The 25924-nt window shown below is 46.1% G+C and overlaps 1 protein-coding gene across 2 annotated transcripts in view; it reads right to left on the minus strand.

Moving 5' to 3' along the window:
* The window catches only part of SMOX (spermine oxidase), a 45760-nt gene extending 22193 nt beyond the window's left edge, over window positions 1-23567 (minus strand). The window contains exon 1 of one of the 2 annotated variants that reach the window (XM_042871768.1): window positions 23451-23567. The gene's annotated coding sequence lies outside the window, so the exon portion shown is untranslated. The remainder of the gene's footprint in view (window positions 1-23450) is intronic. The other variant, XM_042871767.1, reaches the window with a different exon arrangement.
* Window positions 23568-25924: the final 2357 nt, after the last annotated feature.

A 25924-nucleotide genomic window follows, 5' to 3' on the forward strand; every position in this document is an offset into this window, starting at 1 on the left:
ACACCAATCCTCGAGAGCACCAAGAAACTGGGCACAAAGTCCCATACTCCTCCAAGTCCAAGAAGATATCAGTCCTGATTGACAACAAGAAACACACAGCCTGAGCCTCAATTCTTCAGCTCAGGCATCAGACAGCACCCAACAGTTTTGGACAAAACATGTACAAAATTCCCAGGTTTCTTACTGCTCTCTTACCCAATACTTACTGAAACCCAAAAAGTTACTATTGCTGCTTACCTGCTGCCAAGCTGCTGGATGCTCCTTTCTGAGCTCTTTCCCAATTCTCCAAACATCTGGCCAGCATCAAAGACTCCTGTTACTCCCTTGCATCACCAGGAGAAGTTTCAAACCTCTGTGCTTGAGAAACTGCTCAACTATTTTCATATACGACCCTGCGTGCTAATTAAATACAAAGCAACAGTGATTTCATTTGGAGAGTCCCTTTTACTCTGGGATCTTAAAGTATTTATGCATGTTGTCCAAACATCTCCTGCCCTCCGTAACGAAAGTGACACCAGACTGCAGTCTATAGAGATTTCAGCAGTGGTGTGAACAATTAAGTTGTCCTTCTGGTATTCCTGACAACCATTTTGAAAATGTGTAGTTTCAGCTTGAGCAGCTTCAATTCAATTCACTCTATGTGGGCTTACCTGCGAGGGATAGCAGCACAGTGGCTACAACAAACTGCCCATGCAGTGTGCTCCAACTGCCACCAGGCAACGGAACAGGTGACACAGAGCCACATCAAAAACTGCCACTGCTGTTAACAGCCATCACCTCCTGATGTGCAGATCTTGGCTGGCAGATATTTGTCACAGGGAGCCAGCCACAGGTATTTGAAGAGTTATTTTCCAAGCCCAAGTCAAACGCGTCAAGCACTCAGTGCTTTCTAGTCCATGCGTGGTCATTTGGCAGGTAGGAAAGCTGTGAGCTGCCAACACGAGGTGCTGGACTTACTGCTGAACAAGCTGTCCTCAAAAGCACTGCAATACTTTGAGGACGTGTAGCAAGAACATTTTCCCCCTGGTTTTGCAATCATCAGAAAAGTTCTGGAGCAGGAAGAGAGGAGGAGGATGCAAAGCTCCCTCCCTACAGCAAGCAATGAGATGGGTTGTGATCCCAGCTGCACACAACTTCCATCATTGCTCATCTTCTCTGCAGATTAAGTGAAGCCACTGTATTTCACGGGACTTAGTACCAAAGCTTCTCAAGAAGCAAACAGCCCATGGATCAACCAGTACTACCTTACTTCCCAACCCAAGCATGCCAATTTATTGACTTTTCATCTAACAAGGTAAGAAGTGAGATTTCTTCGGGTTCTTTTAAGATCTTTAAGATTGGCCATGAACACTGGGACCTCTTTACTCAAAGCCTCAGGGAAGTCCATCACTGCGTATGAAGGGCAAAGAAAAGAATGCCTAAGAAAGGCCATAGAAAGTCATATTGAGGAGTATGATTGGTACAAATAGGAACAACACTCTCCTAATTTAAGGCCAGAAAGGTTCCAGCAGCAAATCCAGTAGGGATGTCATAAAGTAGAGCCAGCATCCAAACCTCTGCGGTCTTCTTCCCCTTGCATTTGCCTGCCCCTTTTTGAACACCTCTCTACTTCTGGCCTTCACATCAGCTCTGTGGTGAGGAGCTCCACAGTCTGATAATAACAGAAATGCCTTCCACACTTATTACAAGCCACAGACGTTTTACAACGCTCTCCACTTCTCAACCAGTCTCCAGACAACACATCAATGCAAGTGTTTCAGTTGCCACAGTAAAGAAACATCTCTTCTGCCACCTACACCCCATACGAACAGCTGTAGCTCAGCTTTTTAAGTACAGCTTTCCTAATCCTAGCTTTGGCGAGCTCGTGTGAATTCTTCGCATGAAAGCTTCAAGAAAATGTTTTTCCCTCCTGCTTCAGAATTTTAATACTGGATTAGGTGAGCTGTCTAGACAGATGAGAAAATAACAGGTTGTTTTTTGTGTTCAGAATCCTGATTTAGAAACCACTTTTAATTAGCAAACAACCTTTACTGCATGATCAGCAGGGGAAGGCAATTAAGATTTAGCAAGAACCTGGGCTTCCCAATCAAATGCACGCTTCATTGTGAAATGAACAGACAATAAAGCATCTATGAATCCCCACTGCACTTGATTTCAGTATTATTTATAGAGTGGGAGGTTCATAAATAAGATAAGCACATAAAATACCTTATTTTTTTAGTGTGCGATGCCCTACCGTCATTATTTGCCAAGCCACCAGCCAGGGTTACACCCAGTTATGATATATATGTGCACATCATCTCCATCGTGTCTTAAAAATGCATCCTGGATCCTCTTACCTCTTATTTATGAGTGCCTTACTCATGGTATTCTACTCCATTCATTTCTTCTCACTGTCCATCATCATGCTGCCCACACCTCCCTCAGTGCCACTACCCTTCATTTGCCCCTTCTCACTACTGTCCTGTTACCCCCATTCCAAAAAAATATCTTTAAAAAAAATCCCCGAAAACATTCCCAAGAAAAGACCTGTGCTCAACTGCTGCTTCCCAGCAGGCAAATCTTTACAGCAATTTACTTTCTCCAATGCTCATCGCTGGATGACCAACTTGGAATCTTAAGTTTCCATTCCTAGCATTGCTCCCTGGATGCTGGTATTATCTCCCTCTACACCAGCAGCAAAACCACCAAAGTTCAGAGGTGTGTCCACTTAAAAATTCTCTTCTAATTTTGCCAGCAAAAACTGGCACAGCTCACAAGGAAGAAGCCAGGGAAACAGGGCTGTTCACAGCTGCCATCCTTATGACAACAATACTCTGTATTCTTCTAGGACCCTTAAGGGAAAGGTCAACGAGGTTCAGACAATATAAAATACAAAAATAAAATAAACAAAAACATTTCTCAAGGAAATCTCCTATTCTTAGCTCACCCGTATACTACCCTCATGGCAGCACTGTCGTAGCTGTGATGACACATGGCAACGCACTGAAAATAAAGCTTGCATGCTTAAAAGTTTGTCTATCAGCTAGCTTTAAGAAAGACCTTCCTCCTCCTTCAGGTTTTGCTTCATATCACAAAGTTATATGCAAGCAGGGACTGTGAGCTTCCAGCATGCCACAGACAATAATAATGGTCCCTTGAGGTGGGACTGTTCTCCTCAGTTACATTTTGGATGTCAATTTTGCATCAGCTGTCTGCAATCTGTCCATCAACAGAGGCCACCACAGGGTTATCCAACCTGCTGATTTTCACAGGATCACAGAATCACAAAGGTTGGAAAAGACCTCTAAGATCACCAAATCCAACCCACCATGCCCACTAACCATCTCTCCAAGTACCACATCTCCAAGGTTCTGGAACACCTCCCAGGCTGGTGACCCCATCACCACCCTGGGCAGCCTGTGCCTGGGTTCCCATTGGGTCTTCCTATGCTAGATATTAAGCATCATCCTTAATCAGCAACCTAAACAACAGCATTCACTGCGTTTGTCTGAAAGGAACTTGGATAAAAAAGAACAAGATCTCACTTGATAGGAAAGACTAAACGGAAGCAGAAAAATCCACCCTTACTTTTATTATTATTTGAATTGCAACTATTCAGAATACAGTCAAGACATGACAGGGCACTACATATGTGTTTGTAATGGAGGTTCATTGCTCTCAGTCCAGAGAGTGTTTACAAACAATGAATACTTGAAAGCAACCATCTAATTTAATCCAGGCAAAGATAAAGCAAGATTGAGCAACCAAGAGCAGAAGCCAGACCAATACAGAAACAGAACCAAAATGACTATTTTTAATAGTGACAGTAATCAGCTGTTGAAACACTTTCCATTATAGCCAGTGAGGATATTGTTTGAAGCTTTTAAATCAGAATTGAACCTCTCAGAGGCTCCAGAACCACCTGGATACAGAGTATGGTGCTGCAAGTTAGCATGGTGCTAAAGGGACAGTGCACACACGGGAGGTTTCTAGTGGTGCCTAAGAAATGGGAAGTAAAAAATAATAATTAAAAAAAAAAAAAAGCAAATTTTTGGATTCTGTTTCAAAAGCTTTTTTTTTTTTTTTTTTTTTTTTTTTTTGTCCTAATAGCTGTAATGATCTCCATTATTTCATCAAATGCATACAAAAGAATGGCAGTGCTGCTGGCTGTGGTTCTCCCCAGCTCCTGGCACAACAAATGCCCGTTTTGTAACTTCTTCCCTTTTTCCCCTTTCATCAGCCTTCTCAGAAGCCTGTTATTTCAGGATGCTCTTTCCAAGCTCTCCAGGCTGTAAACACGTCAAACTGGAAGATCCTTCTCTTTCTGCCTTCCCCTCACTCCTCTCTTTCCTAACCCAGCCAGCTCCCTGCCAAACTCACTCACAGCCCTTTTCAGAGTCATTTACACCATCACAGGTAAAGCACGGAAGCAGAAGGCAGGAGAATTATTAATTGAACTTAAGCCCTCCACATCAGTCAGATGCATGAGTGAATGGAACAGGCAGCTGTTAAATCTGCCTTTTGTTCCACAGTTGTGCAAACACCGACCCAGTGAGATTGCAACAGGTTTACTGCAGTGGAAACAGGCACGCCTTGTTTGCTCTGCTACCTGGAGAGCTGCAGGAGCAGAATGGTCCTCAGCCATCCACAGACACACCAGGGCCCTTCCTGAGCTTGTAAACCTGTGACACCGACAGCACATGCACCAGTGAGATCGAGGTTAATTCGTGTTGGCTGCACATGCTGGAAACTCACCTCCTGCAGAGCGCTGTTTCGTCACCATTCTCCTGCTCAGGCTTTATCCAAGGCAACATTTCAGTCTGAACAAGCTTGCCAGCTGGATATGGGCAGTAGGAACAAGTCACCCAGCCCCAAAGCAGTCCTGCTGAGCTCTCCTGCAGGCAGCAGGGCTTGCTAGAGGAGACCCATTTCAACAGCTCACCAAAAGTGGTGGTCAGAGGCAGCAATTTTGAAAGCAGAATTTTCCAGGGCTTGAAACACAGATCCTTGTGATTTTTTTTTTTAATCCCCCATCATTGCAACTTCAGCCCCTCGCTCATCAGCACCTCTTCTTGATTCTATGATTCTATGATTCTTGTGCTGTTCATCTTCCCCACAAGGCACAAAGAAGACAGGCAGCCTTTCACAAAGACAAGCCAGCATTTCCACTACCTGTGCCCTGCCTTATGTTTCTGTGGCTGGAATTTATAGGGGTGGCTGTGAGAGAAAGGCAAGTTTGAACCTCAGTTCATCTACAGAATAACAGAATCTCTTGACTGGAAGGGACCCTTAAAGGGCATCTCATCCAAATCTCCTGCAATAAACAGGGACATCTACATCTCCCAACCCTACAGGGACGTTCTGAGGGTTGGGGCTTTTCAGTCTAGAGAGGGCTCTGGGAAGACTTGAGAGCAGCCTTTCAATATCTGAAGGGAGGCCACACGAAGGAAGGGGACAGACCGTGTAGCAGTGTCTGTTGCAACAGGATAAGGGGAAATGGTTTCAAACATTATCCTCAACTTTCTGAGATTTGACCAGGTGAAAGCTCAAGCCGTCAAACGTGTCTCGAGGCACTGAAAATGCTGCCCTTCAGCAGTGCTGCCCTTAACAACAGCATCGACAAGCCCCACTTACAGACTGCTGACCCACCCCAGTGACACACAGCACACAGCTGGATCAGACATCAAGGAAGGAAGCACAGTAATAACACACCATGTGTATTCTTAGACAGCAGCACGAACAGGATGCTTCCCATCTTATCTGTACGCCAAACCCTCAGCCTTCTGCCCCAAGCCTCCTCAGCATCAGTTTTTGGAAAGCAGCAGAGACATTCAGGCTGATTTGGCATTCTTCTCCCTCCTGAAAATACCCCAAAAGAGACAGATGGAAATCATAGCATTAACTTTTGCCTATCCAAACTCAGGTCTCCTCTAGTCTAAGAAAATGACCTTACCTGGGCTGACGAGATCTGTAACAAAGCACTTCAGGTCTTACCTACAATAAGACCTCACTTCCAGCTATTTCACCTGTACGTGCTGTATTTAAGACAACTCACCTGTGCAAAACAGCTCAACTAGTAATGAATTTTGGGAATGCATTGGCACAGCTGCCCAGTGAAGTTGTGGAGTCACCATCCCTGGACGTAGTCAAGAACGTTGGAGACATAGCACTTGGAGACATGGTTAGTGGGCACTGTGGGGGTGGGTTGGGGTTGGACTTGGGGATCTTAGTGGTTTTAATGATTGTATGAATGAGAAACAGCCCAAGGCTGCTCTTAGAATCTTAGAGTTGAGGTCATGAGACTTTCTGCAGGCCGCAGGCACCAACGGCAGCTCCATTTGTAGCCCTTACCCTGCTGGCCTTGAAAATGAAGCAGAAATGTCTTAAGTTCTCCAACACAAAAACAGAAAGTTCTGAGAAACAGCATTTTTCATTTCTTTGCTGAATCAACACTCTGTAATAAGAGCATTTAGTTGAGGCACAGTTGAGGCACTGGGCACCTCATTTCCTGAGCAGACAACATTTACTGGAAGCAGTGTTGCAAGAAAAGACACAGCTGTATGGTATCTGCATCTCTGAGTGCCCAGCCCAGCAGCCCATGGACCATGGGAGATGTGAACACAGAAGAATATATAATAACACACTCTTTGAGACAGAAAGAAGCTCAGGAAGCCTCCTCTACACTTCAGGCTCATCACAAATTTGCTTATTGGGAAAATCTCTACACTTTTGAATGCTTGGAATAGAAGGTTCTTTTGATTTTTGTGTTTTTTTCTTAAGGGTTACCAGCTCGTGCTTTTCATCAGGAGACCACTGCACATACTTTTACCACTGCAATCCAACTTGTTTTAATGCCTCAAACATCCCTGAAGTCAAATGAACTCATTCAAAACTGATTCATACCAGTGCTACTTTTTCAATTGAGTAGCTGCTGACAAGCAGAATATATTTAACAAGCCCCAAGCATCTTGGCATGCACTGGAAAGACTTCTTCCTATTATGAGGTGGTTTTTTTTAAAAGCCAACATATGGGCAGAGCAGGTTGTCTGCCACAGGGCATTTCCATACAGCGCTTGGCACTAACCAGACTGCAAAGATATCCAAAAAATAAACTAAAGAACGTCATGCCAAGAACACAGGGAATGAATCACGCCATTTATAGTGCTCTGATATAATCCTCCATTATGTGTTTTTCAAATCCTTCTCATCCGAGGGAAAAGAAAATAAATCAAAATAATTGGCTGGCCTGCGGCTGATTCTCAAGCCTGTTCCTCTGGCTGAATGGCAGCATGAGAATAGAGCAGGTTCAGCCAGCTCCCAGGTGCTGGGAAGGGAGCAGGGTATCTTCAGTATCACAGGTCCCTCTGACAGCATGGTAGAATGCAGCCTGTCCAGCAGGTCAGCACCATGAGATGTGGGCTGTAGAGCTCTTCCTGCTCACACAGCTGATGAGAGCAGTGCTTGTGCCAAAGGCTACTGCCTTACATAGGACACATTCTAAGGAGTCACAGCAGCAATAAAAAGCAGAGCCAATAAATCCTCTGCTCTACAAATCCCCCAAAGAAAAAACAAGTAGAAGCTGCAGCTGGCACACCAGCATGCCCTTTGTTTTAGGAGATTGTGGGGATAGGTACAAAGGCTCCCTTAACGAGCAGACATCTCACATCTTCTCCATCACCAGGGAGCTTACACTGTCACAACACTCTGCTCCCACATCAGGAGAAGCCGGAGAAAATAGGGGCAACTGAATGGTATCCAACCTGCTGCAGTGAATGGGATATTCCTATCACAGAATCATGAAACAGCTTGGGTTGGAAGGGACCTCAAAGATCAAGTTCCAACCCCCTGCCACAGGCAGGGCCACCAACCTCCACATCTGGCACTGTCCAGGTTGCCCATGGCCCCATCCAACCTGGCCTTGAACACCTCCAGGGATGGACGGGGCATCCACAGCCTCTCTGGGCAGCTGTTCCAGCACCTCACCACTCTCTCAGTGAAGAACTTTCCCCTGACATCCAATCTAAACCTTCCCTCCTAGAGCTTAAAACCATTTCCCCCTTATCCTATCCTAACCCTAGTGATGGGAATCATAATCTAACCTTGAATTCTGTAACCCGTGGTGGTAGAAATCATCGTGTTTCTGCATACTACAGACTATCTGGGACTCACCAACCCCATGATTTGGCTAGAACCTCAATGAGCAGAGCAAGATGCAGAGGGTAAAGAGCTCAGGAAGACAGCTGTTGAGTTGCCTGAGACAAACAACCCAACTGGACTCTTTTACTGTGTACCTGCATTGTTGTTCAGGGTTAACTTGGAGACTCAACACAAGCTTGGCAAGCACTGGCTCACCCACTGCTGGGAACCTTCCCCTGATTTCCAGCTCTCAATGACATTTAGCACTGGGAGGCATCTGCTGCTTTTATGCTTCCCGTCAATGGCTTGGTGTTCAGGACTGTAAAAGGAAGGAGAGAGAGACAGCAAACTAAAGGAAAAAACAGAGGTAACAAGCTGAAACCACTGTATAATGGATCAGAACAATGCTGCAAACAAGTTTCCTGCAAAACTTACTTTCTGACTGCCAAAAAGAGCTGTGCCCTATCCCATCTGCACAGCCATGCGATGTTATCTTCACCACCCTACTTCTCTCTTCAATTGTTTGGGAAACTTAATTGATAAAACCCAGCCTTAATTAAATAGGAAACATGCCCATGTTTGCACAACTCAGAATACAATGGGGTCTCAGTCAAATAAACACTGGTGTCCCTGTTGCATTTGGGAATTCTTTGTGGTTTGGGGTTTTAAATTCATTTCAGCAAGCTTGGGAGCAAAGTTTCAACAGGAATCTTCTCCTCCTCCTATCCTGCGTAATAGAAGGGTGAGACAGGGAATGAATCCACGCAGTGCTCTGCTCCAACTCAATGTGTACACGAGGATTATTTCAGGACACACCGTATGAGACACGCCAGCCCAAAAGCAATTATATTTTCTCACCACTTCTCAGAATCCAGACCCAACAAACTGCCCTGAAATAGCAACACAACTTTCTAAATAACGTCGTTTATTCCCCCTGTTTGAAAACAACACCCACACTGAATCTTTGATTTCAAGCCATCCCCAAACACTTACCACATCTTTACCATTCAAGCCACAGGGAAAATCATTAAATGCAACAGAAACACTAGGGGATGAGAACCAAAATTAGAAGAGCCAAACGCTGCACTGATTTTCTCCCACAATAACTGGGCTGACTTCATCCTGCAGGAGGGCAGCCATGAATCCAGGAAATCTGTGTCTCTGCAGGTGGAGCAGTTTCCAAGGGACTTATCTCAGGCTGTGCTCTGCTGGAATATCACTTGCAAACAACTGTGCTCCAGCTCTGAGACAGCAGACACAAGCAGGGCTGGCTCAGCATGCTGTAACACACAGCTTTCTCCATTCAGCTCTCTGCACTGACACGCTCACACATCAGACAAGAGCCCAAGGCAGGGGAAATCAGGCTGGGAAGTGTGTTCTTAGATCTCAGTGAAGTCTAGGCTGTGGCTGCCAATGTTTTTCTGAGATTTTTACCCACCAGAGGCTTCCTTTGAAGAAGAAGGGTGCTTTTCCCCATGCTCCTTGAAGTGTGGGATTTGCATATGCCACCTCCCTGTGCTGATGTTCCTAATGTTTCAGTGCAAAAGCACAGACATCAAACACTGTCTGCATTCAGGTCACCTCGATGTACTCGCTGAAATTCTGTGACTGCCATATCCTACATGGGAACGTAATGAATAATGCAGCAAGTCACCCTGCTGAGGGATTTCCCTGCTGAGTGCTCACACGGAAGCACACCAAACAGAGCAGAAAGCAGAAGCAGCTGGCAAAAGACAATGGGTGGGAGAGGGAAGCAATGAGAACACAGCAGTGACACGTTTAGCGTTGTATCTACCTTGCTGCAAACATCAAAACAAAGCCCGATGATGAAACGTTGTCCTCTGGCTGAGTTCTTGTGCTCTGGGGTTGCTGAATGCCCTGCAGGGAACAGCAGCCCGAGTGCTGCGGGACGTGCACAAGTGATGGATTATCCCCCTCTGCAAGGTGCCTTTCATCCCTCCTGACACATCTGAGCTCAAAAGCATTTCTCCTCCGCGACGATCAAGACATTTTACTGAAACAAAGGGAAATTTGGTTTTGCTCTTTTTCATTAAATCCTCACAAACCGCTTTACAGAATTAAGATGAAGCACTGCACAGAAAGGAACAAATGAGACAGATAAAAACACAGGTATTTTAGATCTGAAGTGGTTTCCACGGAGCAGGAAGGCTTATCATGTGGAAAGCGGCAACGAGTGGGAATGGAGACACTTGTGTTTGATCTGCTCTCCCACAGCCTTCTCTCATGATGAGGGCAACAGAATTACAGCCCTATCCACAAAGCAGCTAAAAATACAGTGAAGTTTCAGTGTATCCAGATGAGAGCTCATTGTGCTCAATACGGCTTGCCTCATCCCTAACATACTTCAACTTCGGCGCATATAAAACAGCATTAGCACCTCGCTGTGCCAAAGAAAGCATTTTGACTAATGCCCTGAAATGAAAAAGAATTAGTATAAAGCACTAGATGCTCAACAGGGCTACCGAGATACGTGGAAGTCAGGAGAGATAACGAGCCAATGAATTTCAGCTCACTTTCTGCATCCCTCCTGTACCGACACACTGAAACTCACAGAGCCTGCATGTCGGCAAGAAGAAATTGTCATCTCTAAATTTAGCACACACTTCAGCTATTGTGTGATGCTTCAGAAGCAACAGAGACATAAAGTCGAGTTTGTAGGAGATGCATTTAAACTCGACTGAGAGCTCCTCACACTGAGCAAAGTCTTTTCTGAACTGCCTTCCTGTTTGGACAATTGGATCCACTTCATTTTTTCCACCACAACCATGAGGGTCTGTCCTGCAGTGAATGGATGGGGTGTTTTTTTTGCTTTTTTTTTTTTTTTTCCCTGGGATAACTTCCAGGTTAAAGAGAAAGGATTTACACTTGAATGAAACATAGGCTCTGTCTTTGGAAAATTTGTTTTGAAAACTTGGGAAGGAAGCAAAGCCTCCTCCGTTTCAAAAGGGACTCAATTAACATTCTCCAACAAATCTTCCTATAGAAAGAAAAGTACTCACTGGGGTACATGTGATCTGAAAGTTTTTCTCCCTGCTCACAATGTCCCTTTCTGAAATAGAGGCCACTGTTGTCGAGGATCTTTGCACAGCTTTCCAAAGAACTGCCCACCACAGCCCTTGACTCCAGACATACAATGTTCTATGATCTAGGCTCAGAAACTTGAAGTACTACCTTAACAGGGAGAGCTTGGGGGCCATGGTTTTAGTGGGCATGGTGGTGATGGGTCGATGGTTGGATTTGATCACCTTAATGCTCTTTTCCAATCTTAATGATTCTGTGGTTCTAATGAAGACCTGGGCTGGTGCACCCTCTCCCTGAGCACCGTGGATCCCTCTGCAGCAAGAAGGCTGGTCAAGACAGTTGTCAGCCACAAGAACTAAGCATCATCACACATCTCACCACCTCACCTCCTTGAAAACATACATGTCTGGTTTTGGTTCCAAAAGGCTTTGTAAAAAAAAAAAAAAAGAAATAATAATAAAGACACTAATGACCAACTGAGCAGGTGTTCTCCTTTGGAGGCACGTGGGTTTGATTTGCAGCAGGCGGTGGTCAGACAGGACCCCCATAGTGGTCCTGACAAACAGCTCTGAAAGCACTGGGGCATGTCTCAATAATGCCCACAAAGGAGGAGGAAAACAGCCTATGCCATTATTTGTTTCAAGCTAAAACTACAGGGAAAATAAGGTCATTGATGATTTAATATCTAGTTTCATGTCTGAATTCCTTTATGCCCTGCATATGACAGAATATTCTTCACCCTTTAATAAGTGTAGGCTGAAGTCAAGCCCAACTCAAAGTTGATGACAGATTGAGTATAGGAGTTTAACACGATGAACAGCAGATCAGGATGAGAGAGAAGAGTATTATTACTGTATATTGCTACAGAAAGTATGCAGCCTCCACCTTAACGCTTTAGGGAGACTGTCCTTAACTGACCACACTAATTCATTTCCTCTGTGTGCCTCAGAATGAATTCTGGCCCAGACACGAAACAACAGGAGGGAACTTACCTGCAACTCAGCCAGACTGCAGTGAAGACAAGGACACAGCCTGTCTCCAGAGGTCTCCAAGCTATTTAGATGCTCGGATGTGAATTACCCTCCAGAAAAAAAGATCCTTTTCCCTGCTGACCACGCTCTTAATCCAGGCACTAAATTAACTATGGATAAGCATCAAACCCCTCTGCACTCAACAGCTACTCCCTACTCCATCCAAAATAAAGTGATGGCTTGGGAGTTTGCCCACACACAAAAGGACCAGAACAGTTACCCTACAATCTTTTCCCTTCATTCAAAATAAAAGAAAATCTGAAGACACACGCTAGGCAAGGCAAGCACTCTGGAAATGAAGAGCCCTCAGCACCTCACGCAAGACACAAAGCCTTAAATTGGGCTTAACTTGAGCCTTATGTCAGAACCTTCTTTCCAAGAGAACCTACGAAACATTTGGCTAGAGCGTGTTTCATTGACCCCATCACATTCCTTTGGGGAAGGATCCCCCATTGGGAAATGCAGCTCTTCCTCCCAGAAATACGTCCCTTGGGAAACATGCTCTCCCAGGAATAAGAGGCGGTGACAAGCAATGAAATGTGCTCATACTTGCACGGTAAAGAAGCTGGCTGCTGGGAAAATCTAAACACACCTCTTCCACAAGAGTCCAACAGTTTCAATTACAGCTTTCAAGACAGCCAACCCACTTTCAAAACTGATAAATCAAGCAAATATACTTTCTCTGAAGGAAAGGGAAGTGTATTTCCATCATCACAGCACCTTCCTCCCATTTATACAATGGGTCATGCCAATCCCCGGGAAAGCTTTCTGATCCTGTCAACCCTGCATCTTCTTCAAGCACTGGAAGAAGCTTTAGGACCAGCTAACGTGAGCAAAGTCTGAAAGCATCCCAGCTCTCTGCTCTGGGACCCAAATTCCAACCTAAATGCTGTAAACGCACCAAGCCTGAACCCATAAAGCTCCAGGAAATGAAGTGATGGGGACAGAGGGCTGCATTTACACTGCTGCTCACAGTCCAGCTTCTCATGTCCATTTGTCACCAAGCACAACTTCCCCTCCCTGCTCAAAGCAGATTAAGCTTAATATACTTATGTAGTTGTGAAGTGCACTGTCTATTATCCAATTAGACAGCTAACGAGATCTGAGTAACAGCACGTAGGCACAGATAACAGTTGGCTGATAGATGGGACAGATTAGACATGTTCTTTATTTTTCCAGCCCTTGCAGAAAGAGGGTTGGGATTCGTTCAAAGGCTGCTTTGAAGACTGGATCCAGGTAATTGTTTTATTTTGTTTCGGACCCATAAACACATCATGATTGTTTCCTCTTGATCTCCCAGAGCTGTGATATGGGCACTGTCCTGTTATGAAAGTCCTGATAAATCTGGAATGGTTCCCACAATTAAACTTTCAGTGGGTGCATCTCATCAGCTTCTGTCTTCAAAAACAGCCTATGAGCAATGAAGGATATATACATCAGCAGGAAAATAAGTGTATGTTTGTGCAGAAGTGATAAGGATATTCCAATATGCAATCTTTATTCACTCTTATGCTGTTCCATGTCACATTCCCATAAGATCCAGCTAAGAAAACATGATCTAGATGTAATCATCATAAGATGGCTGCTTGACAACATATTTCTTGCAGCATAATTATCAAGAGTTTGCTATCTCACTGGGTTTTGCACAGGCACAAGAGCCATGCAATATTTTCATCACCAATCTGGATGATTGACTGGAATGTATGGACTTAACACCAAGAGATGATTGAAAGCTGGGAGGATGTACAAGCACTATGGGGTACAGGTTCCAATTTCCAAATTTGAAATGTTGGCCCAACATCAACAAGAAGAAATACTTATGAAAGAGAAATCACAGGTAGAAATGCAAAAATGGGGAGACTTCCAACACAGCAAGACTACAGGAAAGGCTCTTCCATTTTAGAGAGTCACAGTACAATAGCAAGGCAACGTTCCATTGTTGCATCAGGGCAAACTTTAGCCTGCAGTGTTAAAGAGATCCTAGAGACACTTAACCTATCCCCATAGATAGAAAGATGCAGATGCTATGGGAAGAACAGAAGGTGGTGAACATTTGTTTGGAGAACTGAGGTCAAAGCGTAACCAACAGACTGAAGTATTAACGGGCATCCTCTGAGGAATGGTGCTCCTCAGAAACAGCCAGCAGTCACACTAACACTGTCCATTCTTGACCTGAATGATGGAGCACGTTCAAGGACTGCATCATGCTGGGAGGGCAGGACTGCCCAGCAAGCTGGAAGAAAGCTCACGAAACTGAAAAATACCAGTGTGAAGTCCTGCACCTGAGACAAAGAAAACACACCGTCAACACACACTGGGGACTTATTGGCTCTTCACTGAGGCTCATGGGAATTCTGGCAGACAGTGAAGTGAATAGGAATTAACAGAGCGCCCCTGCAGCGATGAAAGCCAGGCACATACTGGGCTGTACTGGGAATGGCAATAGCCAGGAGCTTAGGGACACAGTTCCTCTCTTTGGAGGATACACTCGGAGCACAGTCATTCCCCAAGAAGGCACTGACAAACTCAGTGATGTTCTGATCACTGGAATACATAAAGTAAGAGATGAGCATGAGGGAGATGGGCTTGTTTAAACTGGAAAAGAAATGGGAGCTAAGGAGGGATCTGATCTCCATCTTCACCTGCCTAACTGGGGGTTACAGAGAAGGTGGAGAAGACTTTATGACACACAGCAAAAAGAGACAAGTTGCACATTTTGCAGCAAGGGATATCCTGATCACATAAGATGTGAATACTCTTCACCATGAGAGCATTAAGCACAACACTAACTTGCCATGCTTGACTGAAATGGTCCAAAACTGGATAGGTGAAGGTCAGAAGCAACTCACCTTTGCATTTGGACTTGCTTGGAGCAACAGGTTGGATTAGAGAGCTCCAGAGATCCTATCCTACCTAAGATACTCTAACAGTACTCCTAGCAGTTCTAACAAAATCATCATGAAGAAACGCTGAACACAAGATTTTGCACAACAGCCTACAGCACTGTATACACCTGCTCAGTGTTAACAAGTGCTTTAGACTCAAAAGCTGTCAATAAAATACTTTCCACATGACTGAAGTTCCCTTCATCTGTAATTAAGGGAGGAAAAAAGAAAGCAAGCAGTAGGGCTGTCACTGCTATTTGAAACTGAACATGAGACACTGGAGACTCACTTTATACCTGTTATCACAGAAAAGCTCTGCAAGAAAACTAAGGAGAGTTCAAAAAAAAGAAAAAAAAAAGATATGCACTAATAGTTTAAGCAAACAAAACCCAGACTGCTCCTCCCTACCTGCTCTGTCTACCACAATAAACACGAGTTGATGCCAGGAAGGATTTCAGACCTGTACAAACCAGCCTTCATTGTGGAGCTGAGTCTTCCTTTGTCTCAGGGTGAAGACTCTCTCTATGTAGACATACCTTTCTCACAGGCTTTCTACCGTCTCCCACTGAAAGGTGCAAGAGGTGTTAATAGATAGATTGAAAATGCCTACAACAACCTACAGAGGAAAGTTTTTCCAAACCCACCCCCCCCCTTAAGAAAAGCACTCCAGAAAGTGAAGCCCTCTGTCACAGTTCAAATGAAACTGCTGCCTTCCTCTGAGTATTCTGCAAAACAGAGCCTACAAAACCTGAAAAAATAAATACAGCCACAGCATACAGCAAGGTTAATAACTGCAAACTGAGGTGTTTCATGCAACGTGGACATCCATCCACCTGTAAGCAGCAAGAGCCAAATTCACCCAGAAAGGCCACATAGCCCTCTGATGTGTGATGGAGCCAGACAACAGCTGTTTGGAATCATTTTCCTAGCCCTGCAATTACCAAGCAACAATCACTTTCAAGGAAATGTCTGATCACTGCTTTAAGGCAATCTGATACGTCAACCAGTTTACCTTAGCAAGTAATGTTCTAATGCTTACCCACTGTATTTTCTGTCACAGTTTATGTTTGAGTACTCTCCGAAAGATCTGCACAGCCATACTTGAACAGTTTTGCAGATGCAAGGATAACCTTATCCTACACAGAAACAGAGACAGTGCCTACAAAATGAGAAGTACACAGTGTGACCACTGCAGAAGGTCACTCATAAAGCACAGCAGGAGCTCAGATCAGGGGAGTAACATTGCCCAAAGTGCAGCCCAGCTCACCATGGGGAAAGCCTTGGTGATAGCAGCTGGCAAGGACCTTCCTCGTCCAGCTCTGGAATAGCTGGTGAAGATCCTGGGGACCTTTTCCTTGGGGAAAAGGCAGCACTCGAGCTAGAAAAGCCTGTGCTTTTTCTTTTTTCCCCCTTTAATAGTGAGCAGAGGCACAAGCCCATTATGAAGCCTTTCATGACAAAACATGTTATCTGTGCAGATGCCAGAAAGAAAACAAACACATCCAACGTGCCCCAAAGTCTCCATATGGGCATCATATGTGTCTGTCAGCTCCATATAGGTTCGTGCCAGAGGCACACTGCAGCCCAAGGCAGTCTCAGCCCAGCTGCAGCTGTGGCCTATGCACAAAGCCTGCAGAGAGGGAACTTAACTCCTTTTGTACAATAACAAAAGGGCAAGAGGTCAGCAATTCTCAACTGCAGCAACAGAAACCCAAGTCAGAAACTAGGAAAATCTTGCTAATGCTAAGAACAACACAAGAACTTCGAAGGATCACCCAGGAAGAATGGGGAAAGCCCATCACTAGGGGCTTTTAAGGACTGGACAAACATCTGCTGGGAAAGTTTGGATAGATGTGACCCAGCCTTGGGGCAGAAGGTCAGATCAGACAACTTGCTAAGGCCCCTTTTGGCCCTCTGGCAAGTCTGTATTATTCCTAGCACTTTGCTTCCTTCACACTCCACCCTGCAGTCAGAAGAGCTCTTTTTTCCTCAGATCTTCTTCTGTTCCTCCCTGGAATATTTTCATGCATAAATATCTTCAGGACTGGATCCCTTTCATGTTCTGAGAAGCTCGGAGCAAAATGCCTGTGTGTCTAACAACAAAAAGACCTTACAGATCATTCTGCTTAGTGTTACAGACTGCTCTCCTATCCAGCACAGCTTGTCCACAGTAAGCCTGTGGAAAATCCCACCTGCACCAACTCTTCATGCAGAAATACCTAGCTTGTATCTCATCCCCAAGTTGTACAACCTTCAGTGCTTCCTACCAGCTTAACCCTGGCAGTCAGCAATTGAGAACAAAGCTGACTTTACTCTGGACCCCCTGCAGGGCAATAGAACCACACAATTCAAGATCTTATTCCATGGGAATCAGAAGGCAAAAAAAGCGATGATCCAGTCCTTAACCCTAAAGCCCACTGTGTAACACTCAGCCACTTATCAGAGTGCCTCTATCAGAGACACCAGATGCTATTGTATAACTACAGCAATAGTGTGAGCTCCCTGTGACAATAAAGAGGACATTTATTTTGGCATATGATACTACTGGAAGCACTGTGCTTCTGCAAGTGTTAATTAATGGCACATAGCATTGCATGAGATCAGACAACCCAAGCAGCAGACTGCAAACTTAAAGTCTGGGAGTTCTAACCTTTATCTCAGGGTTAGAGCTGGAACTACCAACTTCAGCAGCAAGAAGGACTTATGAGCCTTTGATTCCTCATGTGCCTTATACAGCTCTTCCAGCTCATCCCTGGAAATACAAAGCCAGCTCACAGTCCTGCCTGTCTGTGGAAGCAAGGAGGGAGCGTGAGAATAAGATGTGATCAGAGGCAAAGACATCCACTCCAATTTGTGTGCACACATGCGACAGCACATGAAAGCACAGTTTTCCAATGTCAGGAGAATCATCCAAGTTTGCTGTCATTAAGGACAGCCCTGCTCTTTCACCAGCAGTGAGAGCCATAGGGTGAGCAAGGGATAAGTCCCAACTGAAAAACGACCCTATAAAAATAAGTAACGATCTGCTGACAGGGATTGGGAGCCCAGATCAGGATCTCTTGGCCACCAGCAGATAAGCAAGAATAGGACCAACCTCTACACCAGCAGCAGTGCCTTAAACTGCCATCTGTCAGCTGTGGCACTGCGTCCCAATGGGATTGGAAAGAGCTTACACAAGAGAGGAAGCAAGCAGACAGACAGCACAGTGAAAATAGCTTGACGTCGTTTCACTGCTGAAACCACTGCCTTGCCAAAGGAGACTCCTTCCAGCAGCCCAGACTTTCTGAAAGGGTCTGTGGCTCTCAGGATTTCAACCAAAGGGTTACCAGACACGTTAACGACGTGTGTCTTCCTGGCAGCATCCGCTGGGATCATAACTGCAACTGATTCCAAAAACAGTATTGCTTGAGAAAGAAATCTGGAGATCAAAGCAAGAGGTTACACCTACATCCTGGAACATGCATGCTTATGAGACAGAAGAATTTTAAATTCAGCTTCAGAATAAACGTCTGTTTGTCCAACAGAAACTTGAGGTTAGCATGCAGCTGTATCTTACACCTGTACAAGATCTTCTGGAGAAGAAGCTGAGTGTTCCAGCATTCCTCACCTGCTCTGAAACAGGCATTAAACTGAACCAAGGCGTTACAGAAGCAAAGAGCACTCTTCTTTCCCATGCAACAGCCAGCATAGGAATAAGCCAGCACTACTGCCAACCTCAGTGCAAGGCATTTTCTGGATACTTAAACTACAAGGTAGTTTGAGTTGATGTTTCACAACAGAAATGATCCAAAGCAAAGCTTTTATTTCCCCTCCTCCAAGTGTGCAAACATCATCATATCCCATCCAATATCTGAGTCATTCCAAGCATGCCAGCAACCTACGCTGCTAAATGCCATTCAGCTAAATCTGGAAAGCACACTTGAAATAAAAATCAGAAAACCAACACACGTTATGCAGAATAATGAGCTACGCAGAAAAGAGTAAATAACCATCCATTGTTCAGAGCTGATCTACCTTTATTTAGTTCTCTACTTCGACAGTCAGGAAAGCAAATATTTTATTATTTATTACAGGGTAGTTCCTGCCTTTGAACTCGCAGATTTTAACAAAATTCTCAAGCCACTATAAAGATCTTGCAGCCCTTGAAAGATCTGTTGGATAGAAGATATGAGTGATCAAAACCAAAGACTCCCCACAAACTGAAATGAGCCTTGTTTACATTCAGTGCAGCTCCCTGGACATTGAAATGCTCACTGCAACCTCTGTTCTGCCCCCTATCTGCTCTGTGGCCTCCAGCTCTCTCCATCTGACCTCCTCAGAAGTGAGATAAAAATTGTCCCCGAGGACGATGTGGAAACAGGCTCTGCAGATGGAACACTCAACAACCAAAGCTCTGTACAGCACCACTCCAAGGCTGCAAAATCTGTTTCCCTCAAACCCACCGAGTTCCCAGACACTGTAATTTTGAGCTATCTGAAAGCACTAACCATAGGAGTGTTGTTTCACTGAGACTTGCAGAAAACTTTAAATGATGGCGCAGTCACACTCTGAAATAGCTCAGAGACCAAACTCCAGTGTGAAAAGCAAAGGATGTTGTTATCCCCTGCTGTAAGGTTTTACTAGTATCTCATTACCTTCAGAGCAACCCGGCCTTTCTCAGCCACACAACACTCCCTGCCGCATCCATCCTTACAACCAGCATGCCATAAGGATGCAATATGCACACACGCATTGTGCTGATGTGATAAGCATGCTCTGATCAGTGCCATTAAATCCACAAAAGCACACACCTCACATCACTCCAGCGATGATATCTTACTTCAGAAAAGACAATTGCATGCTTTAAATTAAACCTCCAGAGAACCATAGTATCATTAAGGTTGGAAAAGAGCCCTAAGATCACCAAGCCCAACCCCAACCCACACCAACCCATCCCCATTAACCATGCCCCTCAGTGCCACATCTCCACAGTTCTTGAACATCTCCAGGGACAGTGACTCCACCATCACCCTGGGCAATGCCCACTCCAATGTCCAACCTCTTTTCTGAGAAGAAATGTTTCCTAATATTCAGTCTGAAACTCCCCTGACACAACTTAAAGCCATCACCTCTCACCCTATTGCTGCTAGGTGGGAGAAGAGGCCAACCCCTACCTTGCTTCAACCTCCTTTCAGGGGGTTGTAGAGTATAATAAGGTCTCTCCTGAGCCTTCTCCAGACTGACCCATCCCAGTACCCTAAGCCATTCCCCAAACTTGTGCTCCAGACCCCTCACAGCTCCACTACCCTTCTCTGGACACCCTCCAGGGCCTCAACATCTGCCTGGTAATGAGGAGACCAAAACAGAACGCAACACTCAAGGTGCAGCCTCACCAGTGACATTACAGAAGGACGATCACCTCCTTGCTGCTGCTGGCTGCTCTACTGCTGGTGCAAGACAGGATGGCTCTGGTCTTCTTGGCCATCTGGGCACACTGCTGCCCAGAGGCTTTATTACAGTGTACCCAGACTCACAGAAAGAGTACAAATGGGAGGTGAAGCATACAGAAATACAACTGAGACGCAGAGGGGCTCGAGCTCAGGTTCGTACAAAGCCATTCATCAGACTGCTCATCCCATGCTGCACCAACTGGCTCCCAATGGGGGACTGTTGCTCTTCTGTACAACTGCTGTGCTACAGTGAACCCTGCACCAGAGCAGGGCAGAACCCTTAAGACAGATGGTTTAGACACTGTTAGGAAATAAGAGCTCAAGTTTGTTCCCAACCCACTTCATTTCCAAGAGGTAATTTTTGTACTTCTTCATTATTCACCACTTTGACACAACTTTTTAGCTCATCAGCAGAAGCAAAAATCTCAGTTATTTAATTTCCATAGACCTGACTTCATGAACTTCTAAAGAGAACTGATGCTTGTAGCCACTGGGAATGGCATTTCTACATTTTTTCCATTTTCTGGTCTGTTAATTATGGTTACTAAGAGAAGGAGACAGAAGTTAGAGTTGTGAAATACTGTACTTTAGTATTAGTCAAAGAAACAGAGAAAATGACTTCTAGCTCCTTTTGGTATAATTCAATCACACAAACTTAGTAAAGCTACGTAGTTCAGAAGTCAGCATCACCATTCTCCTCAGACCTTCATTTGGGCCAGCAGAAAACTGATGGAGAGTGTTAGACTTCGTTAGTAGGATTATTAATTTATTATATTATTTGTATTATTAATTAATTAATATTATTTATTTATTAAAAAAATACGAAGCGATATAAACCAGGTGCTGGGGTTTAGAGGACAGGCAGCTCTACTCCTGCAGCAAGCAGTAGAAAAACATCAAGTGTAGAAACATCCGTCCTTCAGTGGTAGAGATTGGGAGGAATCTTTTGCAGATGGAGAACTGCAAAAAACCCAAATCATCCTACTTGTCTGAGGTAGAGATCAGTGCAAGAGCAGGACTCGCATCTTTTAGACCAAAGGGTAAACACTCACTGTCATAGACTCATAGAATGGCCTGGGTTGAAAAGGACCACAAGGATCATCTGGTTTCAACTCCCTGCTATGTGCAGGGTCACCAACCAGCAGACCAGGCTGCCCAGAGCCACATCCAGCCTGGCCTTGAATGCCTGCAGGGATGGGGCATCCACAGCCTCCTTGGGCAACCTGTTGCAGTGCATCACCACCCTCTGTGTGAAAATCTTCCTCTTTCTATCTAACCTAAACCTCCTCTCTACCTGAGCTTCTCCATGCCCATCTAATTGAGTGATGTTCCCCCATGCAGGAGAAGACATGCTTAAAAAAAAAAACACCACAGATAGAATCATAGAGCCATAGAATGGCTTGGGTTGGAAGGGACCTTAAAGATCATCCAGTTTCAAGATGATCCAGTTAATTGATGCAGTTTGGTGGGATAGACACAATATATTTCTGGGGGGAAAAGTAGGGCCTTGCAAGTGAAAACTACAGAGGGTTATCCAAGACTGCAGAAGAGAGCAGGGCACGGGCTCCCAGGACACGGGCTGGATGTTTGTGGAAAGCAATTGCACTGAACAGTACAGCTCAAGAGCAGCAGCTCTGCTGAGCCCAATGAGAAGAACTACCAATGACAATAGCACCCAAAAGCAGCCAGCATTTTCAGGACTTAAAAGAGACAGATCTCCAGTCTATTTCCACACATATAATTTGGCCAAAATACCAGTGAGTTGCTCCTCCAAGCCCAAAGATGCCCACGTCAACATTGGAGTAGCCCTGCTGCAATCCAGGAACTGAGTCAGAACAAAGAATCCTTTTGCCAATACTCATCTGTGCGTTTCCCAGCCCAGTTCCCCACTCCACAAAAGGCAGAGCAAGGGGACAAGGGAAATCAGTTCTGTTTATAAGAGGCAACACCAGCTGAAGCTATGGACTTTGCCACTCATAGAAAAACACCGTACATCTGTCCCACAGGAGCACCACGAAAGATTAGCTCAATCGTTCAGCTAACAATCCGAAAAGGGAAAAGGACCCAGGAGAGCACAACGTTATCGCTGAGTCAACAGAACAACATTTGTAGAAGGCTGAAAACATTCTTACACAAGGCAAGGCAGCACTGGTGAGCTGAGTTCACATCCTCCACTAAACCAGTCCGGTAAGTCCAGGAATAATCACGTACCCGTGTCCGACAGGCTGAGGGAAAAGTGGATCAGCGGGGTGAGCTGAGGACAGGGCACGGCTGTGTGCGGGGTAGCAGGGTGGACGTGGAGCTGATACATATGGTTTCACTTTGATGTAAAGCTTGCATGTGCATCTCATATATCAGGGCAATTACAGCTGGCTCAGCACTGCCTTTAGGTTGGACTTTAAGCTGGATCGGAGACCGCGCGCCTACAGAGCGAGGAAAGGGTTTTTAGGGGCGCTCAGACAGCTGAGATCAAGCTTGCTCAGAAGCTTGGCTTGGAGGTTTGCTACCTCACAACCTGCAATTCCTGAACCGACGATGGAAACAACGCAGCGACTCGGAGGAGTCCAACGGATGCGACCGCAAGGTCCCAAGGCGCAGCCAAGAGCCGTGACAGCACCGACATCGACACAGCGCAGGAACACAAACACCGAGAAACACGTGAACCCTGCCCTGAGGGGATGCTGCACCTCAGCCCGAGCCTCGCACACCCGCAGCCGCCCCACAGCAGCCGCGCGGCTCCCAGCGCGGCGGAGGCAACGGAGCGAGGCGGCTGCCCTCACGCCCCTCACTGCCACCTCAGCGCCGGCTCTCTCCCTCCGTCCCCGGAGGCCCGCAGGTGGCCGATCCACCTCGTCGGTCCGTCAGGACTTTGCGGAGGGCCCCTTCTCCGAGCCCTCCGAGAGAAGCGGGAGCAGCGCGGAGCTGCAGCCCGGCGGGAGCGGTACCTCTCTCTGCGGTGCCGGAGGGGACGGGGCTCTCGCCGCCCGCCCGCTTCGCCTCGCTCCCCGCGTCTCTTTGCTCCCGGCCCGGCTGCGGCGGCGACTCCTGGCAGTGCGAGGAGAGAACCAGCGCCGGCCTGTTTACAGCCGCCTCCCCTTCGGTCCGCCCCGGCCCCGCCTCGAGGATCCCCCCCCGCTCCTCCTCCTTCTCCGCCTCCTCAGCGCCGCCCGCCCCGAGGGGCCCGCGGGGAGCTGGGGTGAGGCGTCCTGCTGCTCCGTCACCCAGCGCTGGAGGGTCAGCCCAGCTTACCACAGAATCGTAAAGGTTGGAAAAGAGCTGTAGGATCGCCCGACCCATCCCACCGTGCCCACTGACCGCGTCCCTCGGTGCCACATCGCCATGGTTCTTCAACGCCTCCGTGGATGGTGACCCCACCAGTCCCTGGGCAGATGGACCTTCAAGGGCCATCTATTCCCACTCCCTGCTCTGAACAGGGACACCTACAGCTCCATCAGGTGCTCATAGACCCATTTTGCCTCACTTTGGGTGTCTGCAGGGATGGAGCGTTCACTGCCTCTCTGGGCAACCTGCTCCACTCCCTCCTGCCAATCTGGAAGCTATGGCTTTCCTCATATCTTCCCAATTATCCCCCATTATCATCCTCTAAAGGGCCATACTTCCACTTGAATAGTCCTTTCTATCTCATTCCTGCACAACAAGCAACTCAGAATGGAGATCTGAAACCCTTCTGACACTTTCCTATCCACGATTCTAATTCTTACCACGATGCTCCAACCAAAGAGCATCCTTCAGCTCAGAGGAAAAACTCATTTCTGCGGCTTTCTGATGTTCAAAATACAGAACAGCCTGGAAACAAACACACCATACCTACAGTATTGTCCCTACTTGTTTGATCTATGTGACTTCCCATGAAAGAATCCAGCAACTTGCACAGGCCAAGGAAATTCACATCTGTCTCAATTGCAGCCTACAGCCAACCCTGTACTGCAAATTGCTTTGAAAAGTCAAAGCCCTGGGTTTAATAAATCCTTGAGTACTTCTTTAAGACAGATCTGGGTAAAGAACTGCTCTGGGAAACACAGCGCTAACCCACAGTGCCTCTCAGAGACAGAATCCAGGCTGCTGTACGATATACATTCAAACACTCCCCTCAGGGCACAAACCTTCACAGTACAGACATTTCCCAAAGGAAGGGAAAGCAAAAACCTCGTTAGGGTTTAACGAGCCAGGAGAGCCCTGTAACAAAGCTCACCGTGGTGATGGGGCTTTCCTGCCTCTCAGATTGATGGCTGTCATGCCACTGCTGCAGGAGGCAAAACTCCAAGCAGCAGCCCTATAAACAGCACATTTGATTATAGCCCTTCCCCCAAAAAGGTTTGTAACCAAGAATGGGTGAGAAATATCTAACACACAGGATGAGGATTTGTGGTAGAACAGAAGATGGAAGCAGTCGTGGATGCAAATTGCCCCCGAGCACAGCATTCAGCTGCCTGCCTGAGGTTCACACCTGCAACACTGGGGTGAGGTTGCTCAGCCAGCCAAAACACCTGGAGAAAACAAGAATGACACGGGATTTTGCATTCCCAGCTTCAACCAGAGATTTTTTTTCCATTTCTTCTATACAGTGGTTGGTTTTCTTTCAGACCTCACATTCTCATGACTGCTCTTACCCGTGCTCTCATGTCTGGAGTCGATCCCTGCAAGGCACCTTAAGCACCCAGATGCAGGAACCTTGCTTGTATTTGACAGCCAGTGTAGGACAACAGGCAGTTCATGGCCACACACTGCTTATATATGTTTTGAAATGTGGTTTCAGAGCCTGCAAGCCACGAGAATGATTGCCCCCAGCCAGCACACCCATGTCTGGGTGCTTTTGGATAAGAGCAGTGTTCTCATGCATGCCCCACAGCACAGGGTCTCCTACAGATGGAAGCAGAGCTTTGCAAATTAAAGTATTTCGGGGAAATGAGCCATATCCCTGTTTTAACTGGCTATATCTGGAAAGAGAATTGGCAACGAGGTGGATTATGTTGGCTGGAAAGAGCAGCCTCTCCCACAGGACCGGACAGAGTCTAGGATGACGAGGAAATAGGGTCAGTTTTATGGTCCAGCTTGAAGTGCCTATCTGGAGGGGATGGAGAGGAAACCAGGATTTCCTCAGCATCTCATAGAGCAATACCTGCCCCTGGGGGGCCATCTCTAATCAGAGCCTTGTCTCTTTATAGCCAAAGAGAAGCCGCAGTGCAGAGCAGACTGGTGTTCCCTGTTCCCACGGAGAAGCTGACCCATGAGAGATGCTAGTCATCCAGCAGCTGGGAAAGCTGGTGAGCCAATTCCTACTGAATGGCACTTCTATTTCCTCCATAGCAAATAAATAACCATTCTCCAGGACTGCACTAGCTGTTAGCTCTCTTGGCTGCAATCAGAAGGATTTGAGCTAATCTAGAAAGCTCAGAGC

Source organism: Lagopus leucura, unplaced genomic scaffold (genome assembly GCF_019238085.1).
Source record: "Lagopus leucura isolate 7727_CA_CO unplaced genomic scaffold, USGS_WTPT01 Super-Scaffold_100004, whole genome shotgun sequence".
In the NCBI taxonomy this organism is placed as follows: Eukaryota; Metazoa; Chordata; class Aves; order Galliformes; family Phasianidae; genus Lagopus; species Lagopus leucura.